At 32.0% G+C, this 14352-nt stretch overlaps 1 pseudogene; it reads right to left on the reverse strand.

The window, feature by feature from the left end:
- Window positions 1-12038, reverse strand: part of LOC149191288 (auxin response factor 19 pseudogene) — a 36165-nt pseudogene extending 24127 nt beyond the window's left edge.
- Window positions 12039-14352: the final 2314 nt, after the last annotated feature.

Genomic DNA, 14352 nt, shown 5'->3' on the forward strand with positions numbered 1-14352 from the left:
CCTTGTCACAACTAGCCAAAAATATCCTCCATGGGATTTGAAACTAGGTGGAGGGGATAACATCCCATTGTGTTAACCTCTTAGTCATCCCAAGAAAATACTAGTATATATATTCTTGACATGCTTACCCTTTATAACATTATGGTTGGTGTCAATTAGTGATTAACTATGGTTTTTTGTTTGAAATACTTTTAAAATTGGATATTGTTAGTTTATAATAAAGAGGCCGACCACGCCATTACGGTGAATGGAGGTAAAATGATAGGGAAAGGTGAAAAACATAATAATAATAATTAACGTAAATTGTTATATTGGAATAACATCAATATAAAATTGGTTTATTCTAAAAAATATTTGATAATTATAATAATATTTGTTAATGTTGTTTTTTTTTTTTACTTTTGGTTCACGGATATTTATGGTCAGTGGGTCTCCTATGTCCAGGGTTGTTCAATGTTAGGGTGGACTCCACCCGAAGGGGGTCACACCCCTCGGCCTATTCACTGACCTGACTCCAAGAGTTCTGTGACCTCTCATTGGCGAGGCACTTTATTTGACCTATTGAATTAACTCTTGGGGCTAATATTTATTAATATTTATTTAAATTATTTTTTATTTATTTTATTTTTTAAAAAATATAAAAATATTTTATATTAAAATTCGTAAAAAACATAAAATTCTATAAACTAAAACGTTAAGAAAATTAGTATTATAATAAATATTTTAAAATTAATATTTAACATAAATATATAATTTTTTTTTTAAGATAAATCAATTTGTATCTTCAACTCTTTTAATGTTATGTTTAAACATGTACAAGTTCTTTTAAATATGACATTTTAGGAATAGTTTGAATACTTTTGGTTATAAAATTGATGAGAATTCATTTATTTTTAATGGTTAATGATGTTTTTTTTTATTACTTAAAATAAAAAGATAAAAACATAACATAAATGTATAAAAATTTATAAAAAAATTCAGGTAATTTTATTTTTTACTAAAAACATTTAATAAATTATTTTTTTACTAAAAACATTTAATGATGAAATATATTATATTAAATTTTAACTACAGTAAAATATCAAAAAATTACAAATGTAATATAATAATGGCCTAGTTTAAGACAAAATGGCTTTTTCACAATTATTTGTCTAGTTAATTTTAATCAAAATATGATAGAGACTTTAAAAACTTGAGTTTAAATTGTTTAATATGTATAATTCGAGACTTTTAAAAACTTGAGTTTAAATTGTTTAATCTGTATAATTCGAGTGCTCCAGGTGTTTTTCAGGGTGTTGAATCCATTTATGCATTCAAAAATGTCTTTTAAACGACAAAAAATCTTGAAATTGTATTTTCGAATTTTGGGGAATTTCGGTGAAAAAGGTTATTTCGCCTATAAGTTAGACTATGCCTCCAAGAATTAGTTTAGATATTAGGAGGATCTTTCAGCTGAGAAAATACTAGTATATATATTCTTGACATGCTTACCCTTTATAACATTATGGTTGGTGTCAATTAGTGATTAACTATGGTTTTTTGTTTGAAATACTTTTATATAAATAATGCTAAGTGTATTGGTCATAAAGGAACATGTATATAAATAAATTAGCATTTATTATTAAAAGAGAACCATGTCCCATGTTGAACAAGGCATTATGATAGAGGTCATGATCGTATGTGTGCTTACAAAATAATAATAATAATAATAATAAATGAATAAGTTCTAACTACACTTACTCCTAAGTTTTTCCTATCTATCCATTGTAGTTTAAAAGAAATAGCAATATGTGTATAAGTGGAATCCTTTAGCTTATGAGGATTTACTTCCTTTTTTTTTTCAAAATTTAGTTAACCCTCTCATCAATTGTGGAGTTACTATGAAGTAAAGGATTTCTCACTAATTTTGTGTAGTCACCAATAAAGTAGGAGGTCATCATCAAGAAACATTATTAGAATCACTTCGACATTCTCATTTGCATATTCAAGAGTATGATAGTAATAATGGTAATTTAAGTTTGAAATCTTGTACTAGCCATTACCAAATTGATTTATGATACTCCTTCCGAGTATGACTAAAGGCCCACTTCTATATAGCAACTTGACTATATAATTTATAAGGACATACATTCAACCATTAAATGTAGTAAAAAAAAATTTCTCAATCAAAAACATAATAATTTTTTTTACTAGATCCATCTTAACTCCAAATCTACCAAGCTTCTAGAGAAATCAAATCTCTCAAGATGCAACCCTCTTTTGAAAGCAAGACTTATGAAATGTTTGCACCTTGAGAGAATTAATTCCTCTAGATGCTTGGTAGATCCAAGTTAAGATGGATCTATGTTGGTTCTTAATAATACTATTTATATTTGGTTCTTAATAATATTATTTATATTTATATAAATTTAGCATCTCGACATATAGAAATATTCTTATTTTTTATTTTATTAAAACCATGATAATATTCTTATATTCTTTCACATGTTTTTTTTTTAATTGTGATATGCATAGCATTAATGACATAAATAAGTATATAGATAAATATCTAACTTTTTTATTGTAAGTATTAAATTTTTATATGCTTATTAATTAAATTTAAATATGAAAATTTGAAATATAACTTTTATAAATATGTCCTTGCAAAGTAGGTCTTGCAAAGTAGGTCTATCGTAATGAATTTTCCTTTTTGATCATTGTTAGTTGAACATTAACCAATTCAAGTTATAATGTTTAATTTTGAAAAAAAAAAATCAATATTATTTAAAAAATTATTTTTGAAATATTTGATTGGACAATAACTTGAAAGTCCTATTGCAACCTTTGCACAATACAATACCATGTGGATAAGTACTTCACAGAGTTTTTGCCACAATTTGCGGAGATAGTTGCAATATCCATGCCATGATTGAAATTTTTAGTATAAAGATTTACAGGAAAACCATCAAAAATATAAATCCTTGAAAATAACTCATATTTAAGTAAATAACATATTTACCATTAGTTAATGTCCATCATAATTTATGCAAGTCTTTGCATAAAAAATATATAGGAATAAGATGTAAATAAATAAACTTATTATGAGTTATTGCCCACCATTATTTTATGTGTTCTTCACAAGTATAAGTAAAAATGTAAATGTGTAGACCTGCTAGTTGAGTTGAAAGGCTCATTCTACACCCTAGTGTGAAGGGGATGTGTAAATAAAATACTCTCTAAATAGATCCACATATGTGAATATCAACTTCATTTATATTTATACATAGAAAATAATTGTTAAAAGAAAATATTTTAATGTTGTATATAATAAAATATCCAATGTAGGTTATGAATAAAATATTTTAATATGAATTAATATTGACGTTATGCTTAAAAATATATAGCATTCAATAATACAATTGAAATAATGAAAAATTACACATTGTTTTTTTGCACTTTTAAATAAGTTTGCACCTGGAGAAATTTGATCCTTCTTGACTCATGTTAGATCCTTGCTTAAGATAAATCTATGTTGGTGGTTACTGCCGACCAAAATTTATGCAAGTCCAAATATCAATTAATGAGTCCTTGCCAAGGCACGCTTGACTATAGAAATGGATTTGATTGTTGGCCATTATTAGTTTAGTATTGACCAATGCAAGTTATAATGTTTAAATTTGAAAAATAAATTAAACAATTTTTGTGAGAGCATAATTTCTAATTTTAGTGGCAAGCGCCAAGGTATCACGTAACACTTGTTTTAATTTATATGGTCAAATGAATCTTAATCTATAGCTACTATTTATATTTTGTATACATTTGACATTTCTATATTTAAAAGTATTTTTATTTTTAATTATACATATATTAATAAAATTTATTAAATTTATTAGTTTATTAATTATATGCTATGAAATATCATGGTTATGAATATAAATCATTGTTATTTAAATTTATTTGAATGTGATATGTATATTATAAATTTTCTCTAAAAAAAAAATTTGTAATTTTATTAATAAAAATAATTTTACAACATAACAAATTAAATTGAATGGATTTACTATTTTTATTACGTGTAACTTTTTAAATTGATTTGGTTGTTATTATTTTTTACTCTAACGCTTCATTTTACTAGCATTATAACATCTTTCCTATATTATACCAATATTTAAATGTTTACACCCATTTACTAATACTACAACATCTCCTCCATACTTTACTATAAAGCACCTCTCAATATAGTTCTTTTTATCTTTATAAATAATCTTTCTTTATTATGTATTAAAAAACAATTTCCAAAACATAATAGTTAACTTAATATCTAACTCGCAACACTTTTAAATAGTCTTTTTATTTTATATGTTTTTGTAAAGTTGACTCACTAATAAATATTAAAATTATACTGATTAGATTAATTATATAGTGATGAATTTTTTTTCCATTTATTTTATTTAATAGTTATGTTTTTTTTTAATATTTAAAAAAATAAATATTTTATAAAAAATAAATATTTAAAAAATTTAATAATTAAACATATAAAAGTTCAAAATTTTTAATAATCTGTAAAAACATAAAAATACAAAGAATTTAATAATTTCTTATTAATAAAGATCTGTTATTAGAAAATTCCAAAATATTTTTTTTATATACTTGTGAATGGTTAAAACATATTCCCATATCATTCTTCAAAATGAATTCACAGGATGGAATCAGTTCCAAGAGATGTGGTTCTCCTATGATAAAATCCCTAGATCCGATAATGTATTTAGGATGGGTCAGAACATATGCAAGATAAATCATAACTTAAATTCTTTTGATTAAGGGAAGTTATTAATAAATATTATAATATTAAATTAATAAAGTTGTTTTTGTTTATATATCAAAAGCATTAAATGAGTTTTATAAATTGAGTAGCTTAAAAGAGTAAAGTTTTTCACTAAAATTTTATGACATTACATGATTTTTAATAAAAATCTCAGTATTATATTTTTTTATATATAAAAATATAATAAAAAATCACTAAAACATTTAAATTATATAAATTTAATCATTTAAAATTACAATTTTCCAAATTCTTATTAAAAGGTCACCTCATTAAATTACCATTAACAAAGAATAATATTATTTCCGTTGAAACCAAGACCTGGCATTAATCACTTCACCGATATAGCCAGAGTGGTGGGGTGCAATGATGAGTCCCTTTTTATTGTGATTTTCCATTTGCTCCTCTTGAAATGTCAGTGTTTTGTATTTTGTGGTTAGGGATTTCCTGTATTTTTTATCATTTTACGCCGTACACTTTTGACCACTCGCAATGGTCACTTGGACCGACCCATAAAGGGCTCTTCACAAAGAGACAATAATATACACCGCCAAAAGAAGATATGCCACAACAAGAAAACCTTGCAGCCTTATAAAAAAAGTAGCAACTTTTATTTGGCTTGACCAGAGAAAGGGATAAAAAGTTGTTTTTTTTTTGTTTTTTTTGCTTTCACTGATGAAGGGATTTTAAAATTGGATATTGTTAGTTTATAATAAAGAGGCCGACCACGCCATTACGGTGAATGGAGGCAAAATGAGAGGTAAAGGTGAAAAACATAATAATAATAATTAACGTAAATTGTTATATTAGAATAACATCACTATAAAATTGGTTTATTCTAAAAATATTTAATAATTATAATAATATTTGTTAATGTTGATTTTTTTTGTTTTTTTTCACTTCTGGTTCATGGATACCTATGGTCAGTGGGTCCGTTATGTCCAGGGTTGTTCAACGTTAGGGTGGACCCCTCCCGAAGGGGGTCACGCCCTTCAACCTATTTACTGCCCTGACCCAAGAGCTTTGGGGATTCGACCCTCTGACCTCCCATTGGCGAGACACTTGATTTGACCAATTGTGCTAACTCTTGAGACTAAGTTATTAATATTTATTTAAATTATTTTTTATTTATTTTATTTTTTAAAAAATATAAAAATATTTTATATTAAAATTCGTAAAAAACATAAAATTCTATAAACTAAAACGTTAAGAAAATTAGTATTATAATAAATATTTTAAAATTAAGATTTAACATAAATATATAATTTTTTTTTAGATAAATCAATTTGTATCTTCAACTCTTTTAATGTTATGTTTAAACATGTACAAGTTCTTTTAAATATGACATTTTAGGAATAGTTTGAATATTTTTGGTTATAAAATTGATGAGAATTCATTTTTTTTAAATAGTTAATGATGTTTTTTTTATTACTTAAAATAAAAAGATAAAAACATAACATAAATGTATAAAAATTTATAAAAAAAATTCATGTAATTTTATTTTTTTACTAAAAACATTTAATGATGAAATATATTATATTAAATTTTAATTACAGTAAAATATCAAAAAATTACAAATGTAATATAATAATGGCCTAGTTTAAGACAAAATGGCTTTTTTCACGATTATTTGTCTAGTTAATTTTAATCAAAATTTGATAGAGACTTTTAAACACTTGAGTTTAAATTGTTTAATATGTATAATTCGAGACTTTTAAAAACTTGAGTTTAAATTGTTTAATCTATATAATTCGAGTGCTCCAGGTGTTTTTCAGGGTGTTGAATCCATTTATGCATTCAAAAATGTCTTTTAAACGACAAAAAATCTTGAAATTGTATTTTCAAATTTTGTGGAATTTCAGTGAAAAAGGTTATTTCACCTATAAGTTAGACTATGCCTATAATAATAATATCCATTTTATTAGCTCATTATATGGGGTGGGAGGCGATGCAGCAAGTAGGGGTGGCATGTCAGTAATCCCACCTACCATTAATGGGAAAGGATGTGCCAAGCAACACAAAAATGAATTATGTGATAGGGTGGTGGATACACTCCCAACTTATATCATTATTATGATATGAAATCACCACCATTCAAATGCAACCATTTTGCACGGGGAATTATGGACCAGTGGACTTCACACGCAGTTATGTTTCTCCTCTGAATTTATCATTTTTGGAATTCTAGTGTTGTGTCTCATCTGCTCTCAAAGTGGTCAACCTCTTCGATGCAACCTTCAAGGACTCTGAGACACTACTTATGCTCTAATTTGTTGTTTCTTGTTCAAGATTCAACATGATTAGGTTCATTTTGTTAGTAATCATTAGTTAATCCCTCTACTTCTTCCTCATTTTTCTCGACACCCCTGTTATATCCTGTTAGGTTCCTACAACAATAGGAGTCATAAATTTGGAATGGCTGAGATTAAACCTATAATATGTACATACCTTTGCTTTTTGCAAATGTTTTCCATATTCAAAAAATTAAAAAATGTAAAGGGGGTATGTCCTAATTGAAAAATCAAAGGACAAAAAGAATGAAAAGGTCAAAAAAGATGAAAAATATGGACCCTGAGAAAAAAAGACCATGAAAGTGTGCTAGTCAAAATACCACTACTATTTACTTTTTTATGCAGAATAAATGATTGTGTGCAGTTTGTAATCTATGCCACAATCCATGATAGTCAAAATGTTTAAACTTGGCTATTTCATGTTTCAATTTCAAGTTTATAGATAGAGAATAAAAATCTGACCAAACAGTATAATCTTGGCAGATAAATAGATTAGGTAGAGTAAATAAAAAAGAGCTCAACTGTTTAATCTGAGCCTTTGAATGTAATAAGGTTAGATTTAGTTAGATTATCATTGTAAAGAAAAGAAAAATGTTTATAAGGGTTTGCTAGCTCAAATGCACCCTAATAAATAGAAGTAAAAATGGTAGGATGAGTAGATGGGTAAGTAGAAGAAAGGTTGTAGAATTGTGATGATTGTTAAACAAAAGCATATTTATCACCCTCATCATGAAAGTTCTAAGTATGAACGAGAACTGGGACTGGCATAAAATTCACAAAGTCAAATTGATTAATTTCCCCTCACTCATTTCACCTTTTACTTAAATAATTTCCCACAATAAGGTTGAAGTACCCAAAATCTTAAGTCAAAGGGGCTCAAAGCATTTCTCTAACTTCTGGAGGGACCGGACCCTCGGCCCAATGACTTATAGATCTTAAGTACTAAAATCCCCCCATAAACATTCACCCCTTTCAATTCATTCATTTTCCCCTAATAAATCCCTTTTCCTAAGGTGAAAACACCATTTTCCTAAGGAAAAGCAATCACTCCCATGAATACCCCTTTTTATGAAAAACCCACAAAAATGCACTTAGCCTAAGTTGTGATGTTTCTATGAAAAAATGAAGGGATTACCAAAACGCATTATGCTTAGCGCACTTCATTTACCTCCCGCAATTTTCATATTAACTTTTAACATTATTTATATGTTAATTCCCGAAAAATAAACCATTTCCCGTATATATTTTATTAAACCCCTTTAATATTAATATCCCTACCCCGAAGTTTTATAAACTTTATAATATCCAAACCCCGACAAAAGACATAATTAATCGATTTACGATTAATTAAAGTCAAACCATCCACCAATCATATCCCACCCGACACTTTAATCCCCGCCTTAACCCCTCATTAAGCTAAAACTGTCGCGTTTAATTGCCCGTCGGGCCCCTCCATTACCTTCCGTGCAACTCCCGCGCCCGACCACCACACGATCTCCCCCCTCCCCATCCGACAACCCATGATGATTTCGGAAGGGCCCGAAACCCGAACGATACCCGCCCGAAATGGGTTGTTTTCCGCTGGGCCCCCGAAGCGACGTGGCGCTCGATGAGTGGAATCGGGCGGCCTCCCCCCAATACCGTCGAATGCCCAAAGGTTGTGCGAAGCAAACCACTTACCGCTAGCCCGCTACCCATCAAATCTGTCACTATTCATCCTGCTATGCGACAAACAGTCATTGTACACCCATACCCGCCAAATTGACTTTTTGTGCATAAATCCAAAAAAGCCCCAAATCATTGTTTTTATCGTTTTTAACTGTAATTTTCCATGCACACACCTATGAACGTTGAAAGTCGTCAACCCACGTACACTTGCACTCTGAAGATGCCAAAAGCTCCCAGATTTCCTTCTAGCCTGATTGAAGCCTTTTCAACCATTTAGAATTGCTAGTTACCTGGTTCACACCCCGTTTTCTTCAATTCCAGGTATTTAAGCCAAAATCCATTGAAAGCCATGTTAATTTCCGAACCAGTCTCTAAGCTTTCTTAATTGAAATTAAAGGGAACTTTAATAACATAAAACCCACCTAGAATTGAACCCCCATTACCTCAAAGACTGAAAATTTACTTTCCCCCATTCTTAAATCCACAAGAACTAAGAATGGCTGCCCCAATTGCCATGGATGTCAGGCCAATTACTACTCCTCACCTGGACCTGGACCACCTTCCCCTTGCTGATAAAGATTTCCAAATCAAGGACACCTCTGTCCTTGAAACCCTTATCAAACTATACTACCGATACAGAGAACAATACCTCAACCACGCCGATAAAATAGGTCTTTGGGAGTCTAATTTGACCAAAAACCAATTCCCTGAGGTGCGCATCTTCCCAAAAATCGTTCATTATTGCCATGCAAACTACATTCCCAGTCAAAGAGCAGTGATGTCCCCCGACCAAACCATACTTTTCACCATCACTGCCAAGTCAATCAATGAAATGTTGCAACTACAACCAGGGCAGAACTTAACCCCTATTTCAATTGGAGACCTACTAGACAAATTTCCCAAGCTTACCACTGCCAAACTTGCTCAAATGCTCCAAACCTTCATCAAGGAGGAAAAGCATATCCCAACAGATCCTCCTCCATATGTGGCTACCATATTTTCCCCATTTGGTCAGGATATAGTAGCAATGATTTCTTGTGTTTTAGGTTATACCACCAGTGAGTATATAGATGAGATCATCTTAGCCTTTATGTCCATTTTCACTCCAGGACAACCCCCTGTTGTAATGTATGACTATGCCAAGTACATAGCTGATAGGATGCATGACCAATTTCTGAGAATGAGTAATGAAAGAGTATTTAAGTACTCTTCAGTTTTGTACCACCTTTTCTTATATTACCAAGCTGACAAGTTCCCTTTCACTCTCCAAAAGCTTGACACTAAAGGTCATCCTAGGTCAGTAATTTTTTGGACTCCTTTGATACATAAGTATGATTCCCCATATCCATACACAGATTTCATTAATCTTTTTGTACATCTAGTAGTGACCATGATGCTAGGAAGTCCTCCTCCAAGAATTAGTTTAGATATTAGGAGGATCTTTCAGCTGTCAAAACAACACAAAGTGGGAGATTGGTACTTGTACCAAAATCACACAGAAATAAGGATCTATGGCTATGAGTTGGCCCCATATAAATTGCCTAGATACCTCCCAATGAGGTTATTTGCTCTGGATTACTACAGGCAGATCTCAGATGAGGTACATTTTGTTAAGGCCAAAAAGAAGGCCCAGCTCAAAATCAAAGATCAACTAGGCCCCTTTGTATGTAATAGCATAGAAGCTGGAAAAGAAGATGAACAAATCCTTCATAGACTAAAACTAAAACAAAGCTTCATGTGGAGATATGATCCCTGTGACTTCATATGCAATAGAAGATAGAAAAATAAAATGGCTCCCTACATTCACCATTGAATCCCTGAGATAGAGAAATATGCAAATCAATTGGAATGGGTGGAGAATACTTTAGTGGACAGGGATAGCACTGAAGTAGTAGTTGAAAATACTCTAATTGATTTAGAGAAAAGGCTTGATGAGGGTTCTTTCCTGAGGTGCCAAGAGAATCTCAAGCCCAGGGATAATCACAGGCACAAACTGAATCTCAAGCCCAGTGAGAATCATGGGTACAAAGTGAATCTCATATAGAAGAAGAGTCAAAACAGCCAAGCCTATCAGAGGAATTAAATCAAATAGCTATACAACAATCCACTATGAGTACTCCCCCTAACTTGCAAACTCCTCTGAATGAGGAGAAAAGCCTCAAAAGGAGTAGGGAAGAGGCCACTACATCAGGGAGAGCAACCACACAAACATATGCAGAGACCAGCCTAGTCAAAAGACAGAGGTTAAACCCTGTTTCAGAATAGGAATTCATAGAAGAAACAGTGGGGGCCACCAGCACAGAAAGAGAAAGAAGAAGGCCTGCCACTCCTTTTAGGAACACACTAGAACCTTCCACATCACATACTCAGATGTTGGAAAGGTAACAGAGTTTTTAAGTGTCCTCCTTTAGGATGCCAACTGATAGAGATCAAGACATTAGAGAAAGGTACAAGGATATAAAGGCCAGGAATGAGAGGCTAAAAGCCCAGACTTATGCACATTACCTAAAGATGGCACCTACAAACCAGACTAGGCTTATGTCAGCCTATGATGTGAAAGAGAGCAAAATTCAAATGACATTTATGAAGCCTACTACTCAACAAGCAAGAACAACAGCGGACTTTAAAAGGGTATATTTTGAAGTACTGGCAAAGGACATATATCTTATTGACCAGATTGAGCTGCACAAATAGACAGGGGAGATGATTTACCCCACCTTGACAGGGAAAGCTATTGCAACTCATCAAATACAAAATTTCGTAAATAATATATCAACTCAATTCCAATTAGAGAAGGCCTCTTCACAAGCAAAAGACACCAGAATAAAGTCCTTAGAGGACTTAATCATTGAGTTGGAACATGATCCCAAATATGTGAAGGCCACTGAAAGACTGATCAAGAAGAAAAATGATGACATAGCTGCTTTGAAGAAGCAACTTAAGATTCCACCACTGCATCACCCACAGACAGCAGAGGTCCTAGAGACCCAAAAAGGACAAGAAGAGCTTATGGACTTGGTCCTAAAGCTAAATGACCAGTTGAAAGAAACTGAGAAAGAATTAGACACACTGATTCAGTCTAAACAAAGTGAACTGGCCACCACTTCTACAACTACCATTCCCACAACGACAACTACAGTTCCCTCAACACTGGTAGCATCCTTGGCACCAACAGCTCCACCTGCCACAGCACTTCTAGTCACAACTGAGTCTACAATGGCAAGTACCTCAACAAAAAAGACAACAGAGTTAGTGAAAGCCAAGGAGGAAATGTCCATCCAGGCAACAAAACTTAAAAGGCTTAAGGAGAAAGTAGCAAGCCTAGAAACTAACTGCAAGCTTGCCCAAATACAGTAGACGGAAGAAACACAGAAAGCCCTAAGGATAGGTGAGAAGATTAAGGTCCTAGAAAAAAATTTAACTCTACAAAAGCCACTAGGACAGACCAAAGAGATGCTTTGGGCTAATATCATTGACTCTGTCAATAATATTTGGCCATCAATTCAAGTAATATTTGAGCAAATAGAACTGGTTGAAGTGGCCACCGAAGCAATTCAAAAGGTAAAGGAGGACTTAGGAGACCAGCCTGAGGATGCTAATCGACTCATCCACTTCTTGAACAACAAGAACAGGCATGAACTAAATGATCTTGGTGTGGAAGACAGAATTGAAGCTATCATAGAAGTCAAAAAGGTTCTTTCTAAAAGAAACCTTATGCTTAACCTGGAGGAAAAATGCCATAACATGTAGGTGGGCATTGACAGATTCATGGCAAAGTTTCAAATTTTGAGGGATAAAGGCCTTCCAAGTCCTATGGTCATCCATGACAAACTTATGACCCAATTGGACTACGTTGACAGATTAGGGAAGCTGTCCAAGGAACAAGCAAGCACTTCAGGATCAAAGCCTTGCCAACAGGGAAATTATTGTATGATACTTTAGAAAATCTGTTTTTCCTAGAACATGAGGTGAAACATCTCTTTGTCACCAAGCCTAATTTTTCCAAATACACTGAGGCAGACAAGATCTATAGGAGAATGCTCAAAGTAAAGTTACCTGAGGATGAATGGTGGGAAAAAATGACATATTTACTATAAGTTACCATAGTAAATCTGAATGACAGCCAGAAGAAAATAGGTGAACAAGGTCAAAGAGTAGCAGATTAAAGAGTATCAGTAAAATACTAAAGACAAAGATGATTCCAGCATACAAATATCAGCGAGCTTAAAAGGGCTCAAATTCAATTGCCACAGCCAACACTACCACAATAAGAGGGACAGCATGATGTAGTTTTCCATCTGTCTCTATCTTCATGCTTGGAGATATTTTTATTTCCTTAATTAAATCTCAAACTATTATGAGATATTTTGTAATATTTTTTGTATAAATACTTCCCATTTCGAAGTATTTAGGGTGGATTCAAAGACATTTCTGTAGACTTGTATCTAAAATCAAAGTGTTATTGTATCAAGACTGGATTGGCTTGCTGGATCATGGAATAAAGTTAAGACATTTCACAAGATTCTTGTGTAAAGCGAAAATCAAATAAGTATTCTCTCATGTGTATTATTGTTTTTCCTTATGTTTATTAATAATCATATGTGTTCCTACAAAATTTGAATGGTAAAATAGGAAAGATATTTTAGAACTTGCTTTAATGCACTCTGTCTTGACTGTTTACCTTCTTAATGTTTTCTGCTAAACTATCTTAGTTAGGGAATTCTTAAATGCTCCCTTACTTCCATAGTTTCTCCCCATGGTCTATAACAAAGGATTCTTAATTTCCCTTTGTTCATGATCACCTGTTTTCTTTCATTCTAATCCCGGTCTAAGGATTCTCCATTGCCCTTTTACCTTTGTTAGAACCATCTCATCCATTAGACCTGAAGATTTGACTTTTGCTTTTCTAGCTTGCCCTGTAAACAATCACTTTAATGATCTAGTCCAGTTAAGCTACCCTTTGATTGACCCCATAGCCCAATGGATTGAAGACCTAGCTCTATCTATCTGTTCCAATAATTCCACCACCCAACTTTCAATCAAAACCAAAATCCTCCTAAACACTAAGAACTAGCCTAAAATCTAATAAAAAACAAAGTTAAATTATAAAGAGAGAGCCCTCTCTAGACTTAGGTTGGCTAGAACCTGAGTCTAAAATATTTGGTTTGTGGTTACCTAAGATTATTCCTTCTTTTAATAACTTCTAGGGAAAACTTTTGAGTGATAACATATCCCTTACTTTATTAAATCTTTGAGTCTATTCATTTCGAATTTGGTTTGCTTAGGTCTAACCACTCCTTACATCGTTTGTATCCTACATCGTCATTCTCTCTATGATCTTATCACTCTTGTTGTAATCCATCACCCTGAGAGTCTCAATCTTGGGTCTAGGTGGTAAATCATGCCATAATGGAGGGATAGAAGTCATCATGGGGAAAGTTATTATGAGGTGGTGGGAGGATCCTACAGTCGACAAAGAGTGGAATCTTTGGCTAAGCTTTACATCACACGAACTCCATAGAATATTCAATAAGAGCTAGCAAAGGCTAAGAGGGATATAGTAGGAGAATGGAGTTTCCATTCCAACATTGA

Source organism: Pinus tabuliformis, chromosome 2_2 (assembly GCF_031772625.1).
Source record: "Pinus tabuliformis cultivar Carrire ecotype Pingquan chromosome 2_2, CPIR1, whole genome shotgun sequence".
NCBI classification, from domain to species: Eukaryota; Viridiplantae; Streptophyta; class Pinopsida; order Pinales; family Pinaceae; genus Pinus; species Pinus tabuliformis.